Source organism: Eulemur rufifrons, chromosome 25, assembly GCF_041146395.1.
Source record: "Eulemur rufifrons isolate Redbay chromosome 25, OSU_ERuf_1, whole genome shotgun sequence".
In the NCBI taxonomy this organism is placed as follows: Eukaryota; Metazoa; Chordata; class Mammalia; order Primates; family Lemuridae; genus Eulemur; species Eulemur rufifrons.
Window position 1 is genome coordinate 10,694,773 of NC_091007.1, and position 18,087 is coordinate 10,712,859.

General features: G+C 35.2%; 1 pseudogene; it reads right to left on the bottom strand.

Annotated features, from left to right (window-relative positions):
- Positions 1 to 13,850: 13,850 nt before the first annotated feature.
- LOC138375424 (small nucleolar RNA U3) lies at positions 13,851 to 14,032 on the bottom strand (annotated as a pseudogene).
- Between the last annotated feature and the right edge of the window lie 4,055 nt (positions 14,033 to 18,087).

Here is an 18,087-nt window from a genome sequence, read left to right on the forward strand (position 1 = left end):
TTTGTGTGTGTGAATGTGTGTGTATTTGTGTGTGTATGTATGTATGTGTTATCCCTCAAATTCTGAGGAACAGTTTCTGATAAACTCACCCTTTCCTTCCATTTGCTTAGCATGTAGAAATTTTTAAAAATTTATTTATGTTTTTATCTGCAACATACTTGAATTTTACTTAGCTCTAGATCGGCAATAGAGAAAAAGGTTGATGAAATTATGGAAACAATTTCAAACTATGCAGAAATGGAGAGGGGTTTAACTTGCTTCATCATGATTATGATATAATATTAACTAGATCCACTGAGAGAAGGTTGGTTGATGAATTATTAGTACTTATTTACAAAGCTAGTTCCTGAATTTCAAAGGTTTCAGAACTAATCCTATATGCAAAAGCCTCCAGAAGAATGCAAAACTAAAGAATTAAAGAATTATACTCTAATATCAAAATTACACTGTATTATGCTAACGTGGTAGAAAAATTAGGCACTAGAACATTTCAGGATGCAAAAGGATGGATGGATACACTTTAAAAGGTTCGAGCTTTACTATTAGCTATATTATTTCCAATTAATAGTGGAAACATATTGATATATTTTCCATTAGTGCAAAGGTAAAAGTATTTCCTCACTAATAATAATAAATGGTAGCATTTAGCATATAAATGGTGCAAGCTCCTAAATTACCTTTACTTTTACTATATGAGTGCAGCCGAAGAGAATTTAATGCATTTTTTACATGGTATAATTTTATCTTGCTCGTACAATGTGAGATGAGTAATAATGATATTCTAATATTAATATAGGTACAAAATATACATATGGATGAATAATGGCCATGTTTTTCAGACCTCCTTGCCAAGTCATATTAAAATGACAAATAATTGCAATTGCCTAACAGCGAAATGGTGCAAGATCTGTAGTCAAAAGCACATTAGGGACCAACAGTGTCCATTTGTTATCCTTTGTCAGGAAAACATGGCTCCTAATGAAAGTGAATGAAGAAATACTGATTGAAGACCGCGACACTAAACCTTCTTCTCGACAAGAGTCATGCTGTGGGTATTAATAAGAGGATTGAAAGTTGAAGACAGAGCTTGGGTGCTTAACATCTTTGTATAATCTGGATTTGCTTTTTGATTTTTTAAAAATAAAACCTGATAACTTTGAGAGCTGGGGGGAGCCTGGATATAGAAAAAGAAAGCATAGTATAAAAATATAGTGGAGCCATCCCAAAGACATTCCAGGGTCAACGTGTTCAGGAAGGATTCCTTGGATAACTGGTGACCATGTTATTTAAAATCTGAATAGCTCTCAAATCAGAATCTGACTACTTCTCATAAAAGAAGAAGGAAAAACTTCGCTATTTCTTCCTTCCACCAATTAAACATTCTTTCCCCTCTTAATTGCCTTCTCTTTTTGAAAATTATTGTTTCTTCACAGCAAAATATTGCTGTAAGAAGAATTTTCGACTAGGCAAATGAGTAGCCTGTTAAAAGGAAACATGGAAACATAATTCAAGTTCAAAGATTCCTTGGCACAATTTTCAGAAAATTATGATGACTTTGTTGTAAACCAAGGCACAATTTTCAGAAAATTATGACTCTGTTATACCTGCTGATTCCTATTTAAGCAATATTTAAGATGAGCAGTTCCTAAGATGGCGTGAATACACAGGTACATTTTTATAGACATATAGAAAGATTACACTGTAGTTTCTAGCAATTTAGCCAGTATTGATGCATTGCATATTATGTACCAGGAACCATGCTAGGTATCAAAAATACAGTTGCTCACAATCTGTTGGGGAGAAAAAAAAGCAAGCAAATAATAGCAACTATTACTAATTGAACATATTGTACATCTTGCTGAGTTTCACATCTTGCTGAGTTTCACATATATATTATCTCATTTAATAAAACAGCCATCTGATATACATGACATTAGTATTGCCATTTTAGATAGGGACCCTGAGGCACAGGGGTGTTTAGCATATTGTCCAAGATCATACAGATAGTAAGTGCTAAAGTCAGGTTTTGAACCTAGATAGATACTAGAGTCTATGCTCTTAACCGTGATATTTTGCTGCACAATTCAATACAGCCAGAATAGAAGCAAATAGCAGCAGCTAGAGCAGCACAATCAGGAAGTTGCTATTGCCTGGGACATGCAGTAGGAGCTGAGAAGCAGGCTGAAGAAAGGAAGAGAGATATACTCAGCAAAGGAAAACTTGCAAAGACTTCCGAGTATCAAGTTACTTACCATAGGTAACTGTAACAGAGCGTGACATTTTAGTTTTGCTGCCATCTTTGTTATTGTTTATTTTGGTATTGCTTTTTCCTTCCTTCTATAAGCTTCGTAAGTGGGCAAAATAAAAATTGGCATTGGGGGAAGTAGAGTGGAAGATGAGATTAGACAACAGAAATGTATAGGTTTTATTCCAAATGAAGTGAGAAAATATCCTTTCTATTTCCCCAATAAAGATAGTTCAGAAAGTGGAGGAAACTGTAGCTTATTGATACAAAAATACAATCCAGGATCAGAAAAAAAAACTAAATAAATGAAATTGTACCATTCTTGAACTATTCAACTTAAACTTCTTTTTATATGTTTTGTGTGTGTGTGTACATTAAAACCTCACTTATCCTACTATTTTAGCCCATTTGTATGGCTCTAACAACGTATCTGATACTGGACAATCTATAAAGAACAGAAATTTATTTGCTCACAGTTCTGGGGGCTGGGAAGTTTAAGACTAAGGTGCCAGCATCTGGTGGTGGCCTTCTCCCTGTGTCCTCACATGGTAAAAGGGTGAAGGTCAAAAAGGGACAGACTCCCTTCACCAAGTCCTTTTAAACCAGCAATAATCCATCCATGAGCAGAACCCCCATGACCTAAACACCTCCCAACATGTTGCATTGGAGATTAAGTCTCCAACACATGCATTTTGGGGGATGCGTTCAGACTATAGATTACATACATTAAAACTTCACTTATCCTAAATTTAGTTACCAGACCACTTCAACTATCTCTGATAGAGCCAATAACCAGAAAGTGAGCAAGTAAGACTTCTGAGCACCCTAAATGTTATCCCTTTAATAAAATCAATATGTGAGCCCCTAGGTCTTCATACACAATTGTAATGAAGACCACATAGCCTGACCCAGAGCGTTTGTCCTGCAGCTAATATACTGAAAGGGCTTCTTAGGTTCTCACTTAGGGATAAATGTTGCTAAATTCCCAAACTTGGCTATTATAAGTGGCAGGTTTCAGGGATGGGAGAGTTGGCGTGGAAAAAGCTACAGATGGGTACAGTAATTTCAAGTAAAAGGAAAAACTAAGTAATAACTGATTAAGAAATTAAGAAAAGGTCACTAAAATCCAATAGCCTCCTATCTCCCAAGACCTCACATCTATTGGAAAATAGCATATTATAACAACAGAGACTCCTAATGATAACTCCAAAATATTAAGAACATACAAGTTGATATCATATGTTCAAGATATAACATACTTTAGTAAAATTTTTATCAAATTTGTACATTTAAAATTGTAAATAATTTTGACCTTTAAAGCTATTTAAAAGGGGTGGACAATACTTAGGATGAACACATACTTTTGTAACAAATGCAATATAAATAAGATGCAACTATACTTCACATATTAAGAAAGACATAGTAGACATTTGTCATTGCTATTCTATCTTCTTCTGGCAATAGCCATGATATCTGGAGGGAGCTTTTCCGCCCTTCATCTGAAATAGTTTGACTGAGGCTCTACCTTTAGTAGTAAGGTAGAGCCCATGATCCAGCCTTAAACCAATCAAGGTGTCACATTTTTCCAACCACACAGTGTTATGTTCAAAGATGCATGCAGTTGATTCAGTAGGACTCAATCTCAGAGTGACTGCTGGAAATGCTACATGAAATGTGATTCCTCTTTCTTTCTGGACATCACACTGGAAGAATGAAGATCTATGAGTTGCTGGCTACCACCTACCTTGTGACCCCAATGGGAGAGCCAATCTGACAATGAGGTATACACGGAGGAGGAAGAGTTGACAGAGAAAGAGGGAGAAACCAAGTCTTGATAATGTTGTATAGCTTTGTGAGCAAATCTATTTTCTTTTTGGTTAAGCAATCTGGTAGCTTTCTTTTAAAATTTATGATGGACAGAATCCTAACCAATTCCATAGATAATATATGCATGGAAGAAAATTAAAAAGAACTACAACCTCATTATTGGTGGGGATGTGGGAAAAGTATGTATACACATCGAGGTAGAAACATAAAGCATTATGGTTTTTCTGGCAACATCCATTAGCATTCATCTTACTCCTGGGAATTTATACATTAGAAACAACAACATACATGGGTCATATATTTCTAAGAATTTAAGTTGTTTATTGTAGCATTTTTCATAGCAGCAAAAAAGGCAGAAACAAAACGAATGCCCATGAGTGGGGTAATGGCTCAATGTGTGACAGCGTCACAGCACGGAGAGTTACGACTATTTTGTGGCTTTAAAAGAATGAATTAGAGCTTTATCACATGACGTGGAAAAATTTCCACAAGGTATTTTAGAGTCAAAATCAAGATGTAGAAAAGGACCGTACCATGAACTCATTTTTAAAAAACCAAGACAATCCTCAACATGTGACTATGCATAACTATATAGGATTATAAGACTACAGAGAAAATATGAATAGCATTAGATTTTTAATGTGGATTATTTGGGGGGCTGTGTTCAATGTCAAGGGGGAAGAATAAGAGAAAAGGGCAACAAGCCGAAAAGGAAAAGAAAAATATATACTTGAAATAAACATGGTTTAGCTGATACTTAAACATTTATGTAAAATTATGTGGATATGGAGTATAGGCATGTATGTTAGGTGTTCTATGTATGCATAAAGAAATGAAATGCAAAAAAGCATTTTAGGTGGACTCTAGTTTTACTGTTAGATCCCATTTTAAAAAAGAAAAGAGTAATAGCTGATTGACTTTGAAGACATCATGTGCCGATTTGTAATGGGTAAATTTGTCAGACTAATTGTACCAGAACTGGAGGGCAGTCCAAGGTCTATGCTTCTAGACCACTGTGTTCAGGTGCTTAACACCTGGGCTTTCACAGAAGAATATCTGGTAGTTCTGGGCATGTTCATCACACGATAGTACCAAGGGCAAGAAGCAGAGCAGGGCAGAAGACACACTTATACTAATGTTCTCACATCTCACTGGTTGTGAGTTTGATTTCCCAGTGGGCTGGTGTGATCTTTCCCTACTGTATTTTCAATATCAACTTCAGGGTCATTTTATATTATATTATATAAAAATCATATTATACCTTGGTCTACTCACACTGTATTACATTATATTACATATTATTAAAATATTCTACTTAGTCTACTCCTATTATATTGTTTTGTGTTATATTTTTACTATATATTTTTGGGGGGTGATAACATGCCTTTCATTAAATTTAAATTGCCCATCACCTGATTTATTTTTTGTTTTGTTTTCATTGAGGTCCTGGGTTTGGGGTGTAATGTTTAATAATCCTTCTTTTCCTATTATTGAAATAGAATTTAATAACTATAAAAGCAGTCATTTAAAAATGAAAAATTCAGTGTTTTTTGGCACATTCACAGAGTTTTACAACTATCACCCCTAATTTTAGGACATTTTCATCACACCAAAGAACCCCCTCCCTCCCCAACCATCAGCAGCCACTCCCCAGTTTGTCCTCTCGCCTACCTCCGGCCACCACTAATCTACTTTCTATCTCAATGAATTTGCCTATTCTGGACATTTCTTTTTATTATTTATATTTTTTAAATTTCCAAATATTACAGGGTACAAATGTTTTTGGTTACATGTATTGCTTTTGTAATGCCTGTGTCAGAGTTATAAGTGGGTCCATCACCCAGTGTTCATCGTACCCGTTAGGTAGGTTTTTGCCCATCCTTTCCTTATCCCTCACCCCTGCTTGATTTCCACTGGGTTTTACTTCCTTCTGTGCACATGTGTGCTCATCAGTTAGTTCCAATTTAATAATGAGTATACCTCATGTTTGTTTTTCCATTCTTAAAACACTTGACTTAGGAGAAGGGTCTCCATTTCCATCCAACTTGCATGGAGATTCTCAAACAACTAAAAGTACACCTACCATTTGACCCAGCAATCCCACTACTGGGTATCTATCCAAAGGAAAAGACATCTTTCTATCAAAAAGACATCTGTACTTGATTGTTTATTGCAACACAATTCACAACTGCAAAGATGTGGAATCAACCCAAGTGTCCATCAATTCATGAGTGGATTAACAAAATATGGCATATGTATAGCATGAAGTAGTACTCAGCCATAAAAAACAATGACTTAATGCCTTTTGGTAACCCTATGTTTTAAGGAATTGTCAAATTGTTTTCCAAAGTGGCTGCATCATTTTACAATCCCACTAGTAACGGGATTCCGATTTCTCCACATCTTAGCCAACGCTTACGTACTATCTGTCTTTCACCCCAGCAGGTTTGAAGTGGTCTCAATGTAGTTTTAATTTGTATTCCTGAACATCTTTTCATGTGCTAATTAGTCATTTGTGTGTCTTCTTTGAAGAAAAGTCAATTCAAATTCTTCGCCCATTTTTAGTTGGGCTATTTGTCTTTTTATTAAGTTTTAACAGTTCTTTACACATTCTGAATACAAATCCTTTATCAAATGCATTACTTGCAAATATTTCTCTCTGTGAATTGTCTTTTCACTTTCTTAACGGTGTTTTTTGAAGTATAAAAGTATTACATTCTTATATAATCCAATCTATCTATTTTTTTCTCACTTTCGCTTCTGATATCTTCATATCTAAGAAATCCTTGCCTAAGCCAAGATTTTGAAGATTTAATTTAGGTTTATTGATTTTGCGTTAATTTTTGTACATAGTATGAAATAGGATCCAACTTTATTCTTTTGCATGTGGATGTGCAGCTATCCCAATGCTATTTGTTGGAAAGAGGATTTTCCCCCCATTCATTTATCTTTCTACCCTTTTTCAAAATCAGTTGATCATAAATGTAAGAGTTCTGGGTTTTCATTCCTATTCTGTTGACCTGTATGTCTATGCTCATGCCAGTATCATGCTGTCTTGATTACTGTTGCTTTGTAGTAGGCTTTCATAGACTAACTCAGAACCACTTTTCTTATAAAATATGGAAGACTCACGTACTAAGCAGAAAAAGATTGGGGATCTAATTTTGGCTATACAGCGAATTATCTCTGTGGTCTTGGACCAATCATCCGATTTCTGTCTGCCTCAGTTCCTTTTACCATAAAATGAAGAGAGTTAGACAAGAGGACTTAGAAACTTCTTTTAATTGTTGCACTATATTTTAATGTGGAAAAATCACTCTCAACACAAACGGGTAATTCAAAAGTCAGAGTTAGAGTGAGTATGAGGAATTGTGAGAATGAAGGAAATAATGGAGAATTTAGAAATATTTTTTTTCCCCCCAAAAGAAAGGCATTTAAATTCTGTTGTATGAAGAATAGATTCATGCTGTTGGATGTAGCTCTATACTTTTGTTTCAGGGACCACTTATTTCTAAACCATTCTATCTATACTTCTGCCTAATCTCTTAGAAGATTGTGAAGGATAGAGATCTCGTAATTTTTTCAGACGGTTTCGTGAAAAAACATGACTGTTGATTAAGCATCACCATTATGGCCTGTTTCTATGTCAGCAAGAACTATCAAATGCATGGTTAATATTTCACCAAATCAAGTCTCTTGCTTGGCCATATCATGTTTGTCCAAGAAAGTGAAACCTTGAAAGATAGGTTTATCTTCAAGATATATAATCAAGAATATTTGTTCAATATTGTTTTTAAAAAATCAGAAAGCATATCTCCAAAGGCAAGATAATACCAGGGGTTTATTAAATATTCAACTCCTTAAGGACGTTCTCAATATACCCACATTAAGTCCAGTCTTCTACGCTTTTCCCCCTCTACATCTACAGAATTTTTACAGTAATATTTGATGTGCCTAATGAGCTTCTGCAAGAACTTAAATCCTTGTAGAGTACATGAGCTATGGAACCATACCACTTGCTACACTAATTACTGAAGCAAAAACATCATATGTTAGAAACATTTTCAAAGTTAAGCATTGAAATAAGAAGGTCTTTCTTATCATTGTTCTAAATCTGTAACTAATTGAAATATATTATTTGCTGGGAATTCTACTGAATAATAATCCTGCACATTATTAACTGAGAATAACGCCACTATTTTCTCCCTAGAATCTTCCAATGAATTCGAGTGAAAGTTGTCAGGCCATCAATACTCTGCTATTCCTTTCCCCCTGTGTACTACAATCTTTTTAACTTCCTTGTCATTTGCGGTCCCCTGTGTGTCTCTAAAACAACCACTCAAGTACCCCTGCCAATTTCTTAAGCACACACACTTATGCATGTCGTAAAAGGAGTATCATCAAGCCCTGATTTGAGATCATCAGATATATATGTTCCCCTGTGGCACTACCCAGCAAAGAGATCCTTCCAAAAAAACCTCCAAAGAAAACGAAAACCTCCAAAGCATACACTTAACCAACCGCGCAAAGAAGTACAAAAGAGCAGAGAGAGCAATTAATTTGTGACATGACAACCTGCTTATTTCTTCACACATAAAAGTTATTACCCTTCTCTAAGCAACATTCCTACACAAGTAATTATTGGCCATAAAATTATCCATAAAAGCTGTTGAGGATTCTGAATAATTAAAATTGCCTTCGGTCATAACTGAATTAAATACTCAAAGGTGATATGTTAATATTTTCCAACTCTTGTGTTTGCCTTAGACTTGAGAAACCAGCCGAAAATCAGCTTTCTGAAAGTGGTATAATTAAATGGCATTTATATTTTTAGTGGAATTGTTACATTTTTAAATAATGAAATAATTAAAAATAATTCAGTGTTTTAGTCTTATATATTAATATTCATATTACTGTACAACATGCCTTTAAACTTTTCTATTTTGCGCTATTGCAATCTTGCCCTTTCTCTACTTCAATAGAAAAAACAATGCAAGGATGCCATGCAGACAAATGTATAGCAGTCCTGTTAGCATTTAATCTCTTTTTAAAGAAATGCAAATATTGCTGCTGATGGTATTGGAGCCTTGTCCAGTAATCATGTGGGGAGCTTGCTCATCCATTTTTCAAGCTGTGTCCATTACAATCAGTCACTGCAAATTGTGATCTAGAATATTCGCTCTTCACGAAAACAATAGAATTAAACCACAGGGCATTGGAAAATTGCTTTCATATTCAAGCAGGGCCACACATATACAGACACCTTGTTGATAATTTTACTGCCTCGAAGAAAATGTATTGCTACTGCCACAAGCCTGTCTTTTGGCACTTTATCACTTACAAGTGATGATAAAATTGCGACAAAGAGACTTCTTTTTAATCTTATAGGTCACTGCTTGTAGTCTGGAGTACCCACCCTTTTGTCCTCTCATTTAAGTTAGATAAGGTGGAAAATTCCCTTCAGTTGTCTGTAGATTTCATTTAAACAGCATCCAACACTGACTTCGCCTTCTGATTTTCAAGCCCCCAGATCTTCTAATATATCAATTTTATTTCTTCATATTTTAAAATTAATTTTTAGAAAGAGTTCTGAATGTGTTTGAAATGGCTTTGATAAAATTAAATTACTGGATAGATTCTGAAGGGCTCAAACACTTTTATGAATCACAACGATGGAAGACAATCCATTTGGCATCACGAGAATGCTGACTATTGAAGGGATTTTGTGGCTGAGTTTCTTTTCATTATTACCACCATCAGTTTTAACCAACTACTCATCTAAGGGTATTTGGACAGATAGCCAAACTGGTGACATAGAGTTGCCAAAAAAAATTGGTATTTCCAAATAAACTTCTCTAACCATTGAGTCCTAATATAAGGAACAGTGATGAGGAGAACACTTATGAACAAGACACCTATTTTTGAGCTAGTTTTTCTTTTGCTTTTTGATTTCTGAACTTTTCCACAGGGTTTTTTTTTCTGGCAATCCTTCTATGAAGCCATGGATGCAAACTATTATGGTTTATTTCTCTGCCACAAGTTTTGTGTGTATTTTAACAACCTCTACCAATAAAAGAAGCCTTTGTGAATATACTAAGTCTCATGGAAGAGTATTTTATATTGTAATAAATGAGGAGAAACTTACTCAAGGTTGCATTTTATTTCTACTAAAGTATGAAGGATGCAATTCAGAATGTCTTCACACAAGGGATTCCAAAGAGTTTACAAATATAATTTTTATCTCTGATTTTAATATGCTCTCTGGCTTGCTAGCCTCATTTTACAGGTGTATAAACCACCAAGAAAGGAAAGTTAATATCTTTTTAAGTGTTGATTAAGTCAGGATATATTGTTTATGTAGCAAAAATAGGCTGGGGATGAAGTCTCACTAAAATATTTTTAGTAACAGTTTCCATTTATTGAGAACCTGCTATGTGTCAGGTTCTATGCTGGGCACTTTACATACATTATCTCTAGTACTGCCGGCAATCTAAGAAGGTATATATTATTATACCCATTTATAAGATGAGAAAAGTGATGTACAGAGAGTTTGTGTCTAGCTAGTTAAGGGCAGAGCCAGGATTCAAGCAGTGCTTGATTAACCACTAAAAATGATCTCGGCCAACCATACTGTAGTGTCTGTGATAAACAGAGGTTTGACAAACAAGCAAAACTAACAAGAACTCAAAGAAACACTGGCATTGGGCTTCCATTCTTTTGCAACCCTGTGTAGAGTTGCCATTGGCTGTCAATCTCTTGATCTGCAACTCAGCACTCTGTCTGCAAGATCCACTTAGATTTTGATGCATGAGATCATTTCCTAAGCATGTCCTCTAAAGCGTATGTTTGTTTTGGGAAGAGGATTTGTTGCAAGAGGCATTTAAACATTCTTGATTTTCTTTCTCATTAGCTTTTATTTCAGTTTGAGGGCAGGGCCCACATCTTATGTGGTTGTCTAGGTAGGCATGCCTTCTCTCACTGTGGATGTGGCTCTATACATTTGCATTTGAAGACTGAAACTCATACTTTGCTTTTTATCATGGGTGGCTCTGTGCAATCCTATCTCTGTTGAATGACTTACAGACTCCAATATAAAGAAGAAATGGCAAGGAATTTACTCAACAATTTCTTCCTAACATCAAGGTAAAGCTTTGTCTGATAAATTGGAAAAGGGAAGACCACTTCCCATTGTGCTGACCCAGGATAAAAAATGCATCTCTCGAAAGTACACTCAGAGGTAAACAAAATGAACAGATGCCCTCTTGGCCTGTCTACAGCCTTGCATTTTAAATGTGATTGTGTTTATAAAATATGTCTGAGGTGGCAAGAAATTACAGTACAAATTTGCACAGTGCCTAGGACCGGCACTCTGAATGAAAAACCATGAATAGGCATTAAGTAACATTTAATGAAGCTAGAAGATTATCAGAACCTCAACCTTGGGTGGTTTCTGTTTACACATACAGATTTCTGCCCAGTTTTCTTCTGGAAAAAGTGCCAGCAATGCTGCCTCAGGATTGTAGCTCCCCAGTACTTACCTAAAAATCATAAAAATACATGTAAATCCTAAATAATTTCATTTCTTGAGTCAAAAGTCTTATTTTTGCTTTGAGAAGCTTCTTTTTGAGTTTTCTCCATAATTATAAAAAATGTCTGTATGTGTGACCAGAAATTCTTTAATGGCGAATGCTTAAAGATTCTAAACGAGGAGTAATTGGGTCATTTGTAAAAATATCACAGCTTGTGCCTTACTAAAGAATGTTTTTGCTTTATGCAAATGGGGAAGGACTCTTAGGATTTCCTTAAGAAAATGAATAGTTCCTGAAGGAAATGTAGCAAAAGCTTTTAAATCAGAATCTTCCTGCTGAAGCTTTGCTTGAAGAGAAATTATCATTATTTTGGGGGCCATGGGAGAAGGTTCAGAAGCCTCAGGTGGTGGCATGGCTTAGTAATTTTACTAGGGACTAAAGTTCATTTCTTTAGACTTGCAGGTCTAGCAACTGGATTTCATTAGTAAAATCAAAAAGGATTAGATTGCTAATAGGCTTATGTTCTACAAGACTGATCTATAAATCAGAAAGTCAATTTGTTAATTTTAATGTGGGAATTTAAAATTCTGGTGCCTGAGAAACATACATTTCTTAATGAAGTCATCCCTTTTCCCCCTATGAGGATTCCTGGGAATCTCGGTAGAAATTTCCTTTAGTGAGCGTGGATTAGTGCAAACCTTCAGGAATGTTTTATGGTGAAAGTGTATGGTGATACGCTTTCTACACAGAAGATGACAGTTCTCTCGTATAGGAATACTTGCACATCAAAGACTCAGCCTGTCTTTTACTATACTGTTCTAGACACAAGGCTAACATTTTTATTTCTCAGATACACTTTTCTATGTTAGCCAATGTCATTATTTGATTGCTGGTTCTTTAGATATATATTTATAATGGACAAAGCTGAAAGTTAAGCCCAATCTCTAATGGAACTGAAACTTCAATAGAAAAGAAATAACTTCATTTAGGTATAACTGACATACAACAAACTATACACATTTAAAGTGTACAATTTGGTAAGTTTTGACATTTTATACACCCATGAAACCACCGCCGCAATCAACATAGTGAACATACCCCTCATCCTCCAAAATTTCCTGTGACCTTTTTCCCACTCTCTTCCCTACGGCACGCCAAAAGAAACCATCCATGTACTTTCTATATTTTTAGGTGAACTTTCATTTTCTAGAGTTTTATATAAATGGAATCATACAGTACGCACTCTTTTTTTTTTTTTGTCTAGCTTTTTTCCACTCAGCATAATTATTTTGAGATTCTTCCATTTTGTTATGAGTAAATAGCTCATTCTTTTTGATGCTGAGTAGTATTCCATTGTATGGACGTACCACAATTTTCTATTCTTTACTTATTGATAGGTGTTGGGCTGTTCCCAGGTTTTTGGCTATTACAAACAAAGCTGCTATGAACATCAGGTATAAGTCATATCCGAAGACATATGCTTTCTTTCCTCTTGGGTAAAAATACCTAGGAGTAGAATGGCTGGATCATTTAATATTTTGAGAAACTGCCATCCTGTTTCCCCAAGTGGTTACACTTATACATTTGACCAACTGTGTTTGAGAGTTCTAGTTTCTCCATACCTGTCAGTATCTCTTATGGTCAATCTTTTAAGTTTTAGCCATTCTAGTAGGTGTGCCATTGTGGTTTTAATGTATATATCCTTAATGATATTGAATATCTTTTCATGTGATAATTTTGCATCCATATAGCTTCTTTGGTGATTTGTCTGTTCAAATTATATTTTTATCCATTTTTTGTTTATTGAGTTTTAATTATTACATATATTCTGGATATTAGTTCTTTATCAGATATACACTTTGCAAAGATTTTCTCCCAGTCTTTAACTTATCTTTTCACTTGCTCAACCAGGGGTTTTGAAGAGCAGAAGTTTTTAGTTTTTATGAAGTTCATTATCACTTTGCTCTTTTATGAATTGTGCTTTAGGTGGTATATCTAAGAAAGCTTTGCCTAATCCAAGGATTTTCTCCTACGATTCCTTCAAGACGTTTAATAATTATAGGTTTTTATATTTAGGTTAGTGATCTATTTTGAGTTAATTTTTATATATGGTACAAGAAATCGACCAAAGTTACTTTAGGTTTTGCATATCACAAACCAGTTGTTACAGCCACATCTGTTGAAAAGGCTATTCTTTCTCTACCACATTTCCTTGGCACTATTGGTGTTTTTTTTTTTTGCTTGCTTATTTTTAACAGAAACCACTCGGAGGATCACCAACAGCGAGGAGCAATTGCAGCACAGCAATGCCAAGAGCCAGCTTCAGGATTAGGAGGGAGCACTGTGCCTCCTTCCTCCTCCAGTTCTCCACGTGTTCAGAGAAACTTCCCTAGTAGCAAAGTATAGAAATGATCCCTGAAAGCATCGTCTTTGCACTATTGTTAAAATCAGCTGTCATATATGCGTGGGTTTATTTGTGGATCCTCCATTCTGTTCCATTGATCTATGTGGCTGTCTTTATGCCAATACCACACTGTTTTGCTTACTGCATCTTTACAGTAATGCGTCAAATCATGCAGTTGTTAGCCTTACAACTTTTCTTCATCTCTTATGGTTGTTTTGGCTCTTTAAATCCCCTTGCATTTCTGTATGAAATTTAGAATTAGCTAGTCAGTTTCTACAAAAAACCTGTTGAGGGGTTGATTTGGCATGTATACTACAGATCGGTTGGAGGAGAACTGACATTTTAGCTGTCTTCCAACATGTGAACACAGCTTATCTCCCCATTTGCTTAGGTCTGCTTTAATTTCTCTCAGCGATACTTCGTAGTTTTCAGTGTGCAGATCTTTTGTATCTTTTGCCAGATTTATCTCTAAGTAGTTCATATTTTTTCATGCCATTTTAAAAACTTCAGTTTTCTGATGGCTTTACAAAATAAAGTTCAAACTTTCCTTCGATAGGTATGGCCCTTTGTTCTCTGCCTCCATCTTTCTTTCCAGGTAATCTACTTTCCTCTGCATTTGCTGCCTTGCAGCGTCACTGACTTTCCTGCCATTCCTGACCAGGGTTCTGCCCAGCCTCCTGGCCCCTGTGCATGGTATGTTCTCTGCTTGAAATGGACACGGCAGTGGCTCTATGCTGGAAGACACCTTTAGGACTCAGCACACATATTCCTTCTTTTTTGACAACTTGCTTTACCCCTAAGCAAAGGGACACGGCCCTCTTTTATGCTTTAATATTTTTTCTTCTGTAAGACATGTCACATTTGCAAATAATGACTATTTGTTTACTTGGCTAGGTGCTTTCCCTGTTAGAGTATAAGTTGTTTGAGGGTAGAGATAATGTCTTGTTCACCTTGGTGTCCTTAGTATCTCACAAAGTTTCTGCACCAGAAACAATCTATTCTGCCAAATAGATTGTTGAAAAACAAAACAAAACAAAACAAAAAAGTCGGCCAGGTTGAACTCTAGTAACAAATTTATGTGAAGCTTCATTTTAGGATATAATGCCATAATTAATTAACGAGTGTTTATGTTTATTATAAAAAATTGAACACAAAAGTATGTAAGATTGTTTGTTACCTGATTTTTATGCGTATATGCTTTATTTTGACATAAGATCACACATGGAAATTTTTATATCCTAATTCTTATTACCTTCATCTTGTAAGCATGTTCCAATGCATGCCATCAAAATTATTTATCGCTACTTAAATTAGGGTACATGATTAAATTAGATTTAAAATAATTTACTCAAATATTCACCTATTATAATTCTTTTCATTATTTCCAATGTTTTTGCTATTAAAAAGAATGCTGCAATATTCTTTTTCATGTATGTAAGTTATACAAGTATTTGGACATAATTTTAAAACAAAACTTATGCTTTTAAAAATTTATATTACAGGTTGTTTCCTTAGGATAAACCATACAGCAAAGTAACTGAGCTAAGAATTGGTAGCTATTTCAACAAATTGTTTCCTAGAAAAGATGTACAGATTCACACTTCCATCAGCAAAGCATAGGAGTGTCAGTTTCAATGCATACTTGCCATCACTGTGTATTAGAGCTTTTTAAATGTTTGGGGTTAAATATTTTTTACATATTTATTAGTCATTTGTCTCTCCCTTGTTTTCTCTGTGGGATGGTAGTGCTATTCTTTTCAATTATATGAATTGTTTTTGTATTAAGTATATTAACCATTTATCAGAAATGTTTATGGAAACTAGTTTCCCTATTAGTGGTTTATATTTAATATTTATTTGTAGTATTGCTTACTGGCTAAGGACACAGGTTTTGTGTGTTCTACCACTTATTGACTACTTGAAATTCAGCAAATAACCTCTGTAAAAGACCCTTTCCTATCTCTATGTCACAAGGTCGACTGGAGGATTAAATGAGGTGATGTATATAATGTGCATTAAATAATATTTGATACCTATGAGTGCTCACTAAGTGGTACTAGTAGTGTCCTTCTTACTCAGCTTCTCTGTACATTTTTATGGCATCAAATCAATGCATATTTTTATTTTTAAATTTCTTATTTATATTTAGCTTAGAAAAATCATTTTCTTCAAATCCTAGGTAAATATTTTCTCTTCAACTCCATGAGCTAACAGAGGTAAGTTGGGTCTTCCTATAGTTGTGAGGCTGGAAATAAATGCTCTTTTTTCTTTTTTTTTTTGAGACAGCGTCTCACTCTGTTGCCCAGGCTAGAGTGCCATGGCATCAGCCTCGTTCACAGCAACCTCAAACTCCTGGGCTCAAGCGATCCTTCTCCCTCAGCCTCCCGAGTAGCTGGGACTACAGGCATGCACCACCATGCCCGGCTAATTTTTTCTGTATATATTTTTAGCTGTCCATATAATTTCTTTCTATTTTTAGTAGAGATGGGGTCTCGCTCTTGCTCAGGCTGGTCTTGAACTCCTGAGCTCAAACGATCCACCTGCCTGGGCCTCCCAGAGTGCTAGGATTACAGGCGTGAGCCACCGCGCCCAGCCTAAATGCTCTTTTAAAGGGAAGAAATGTCCCAGTGGTCCTCTCTGCCTCTCTTAATGCACTATCAACCACCCCCTATCCTGGACAGATTCCTTAAAGATTCTTGGAGGAGCTTCATGGTATTCTTTTCTAAAACTAATACATTTTGTAATTTTTTATCACTTCCCCGGAACTTGGATGGAAAGAGGTATCTTTGCTCACACGAGCATTTTTAACTGAATGTAACTATTAACTATTATCACGCACTCCAATTCCACTTATCAGATGGAGTGAATCTCTCTGAGGCTATTTTGGATACATAGGTAGGGCTATTTGTGGCATACCGAATGGCTCCAGGTTACTATTATTATTATTAATTACTATTATTATTTTCACTGAATTCTTGAATCTATGCTTTATTTTTTTCTGTTTCATCCCATATGCTCAGGCTCTATGTTATCAGTTTTTCCTGCTGTCAGTTTGCTGCCTTTAATGTCTCCTACTTCTAACTTAGCGCTTCTAATTCGCTATAGACAGGGAAACAAAATAAACAAAGCAGTTAAAATGGTCTAAAGTTAAGTGCTGAGAGTAAAAGTTAAAGATATTTTCAATGATCACAGAGCTAATAAAATTGGGTCTGTATGTTATCTGTTTGGTCTATTCAAATGTCTTTATCACCTTCTGATATTTGCCGTGTTCTACATAGTTGAAGTTCCTAGATTAATGACTTCTGTGTATGTGAAGCATTACTGTATTGCCATCAAACATGGTCAGTTTGGACCCTGGTAGGTCAAGTTAAGCTACATAGTAAATGGGTCTCTGTTAAAAAAAAAAAAAGAGTACACTACATTTTCTTTAGGGGCAGCACACAAAAAAGAAATGATTTTTCAAGATACCTTAACCTAATACTGCTGTAACTTATTTCAAAACTGTGACTTATAGCCATTTCAGCTTTAAGTTATAGTTTTCACCTAGAGAAAAATATACTACCCATTTTGAAATATCTCAAAATATTGCAAAATGCCCATCAATCAGGGCCTTAAAATATTTACGATTTTTATCCTTTGGAAACCTTTTGCCATAATTTTGTGCTACTATTTAAAATAGAGCAGTTTAGGCAGTCAACTTGCTATTGGCTTTTTTTTTTTTTTCTTCCTTTACCAAGATAGCAGCTACACTTTTATACATCCTCATAAAACTTTATCATATAATCAGCATAAGGTCAGGAGAAGTTGAATCAAGTAATGAAATAGTTCTCGGGAGATGACTTATTTTAAAGGAAACATTCCCAGTGCATTTTTATTATAGATCTTTCTTATTCATGGGATGATTCAGAAAGTTTTCTGTTGAGCAACATTCAAGGTGCCTGTAGAACATTTCTCTCCTACATCTTGTGATGGAAACATAATTAGGTTTCACTTTTCTAATAAGAGAGTTTCTTTCCTATCAGGACATAATTTCTAATAAATTCCTTTGGTCATAATATCTATACGGTACATTTATTTATATG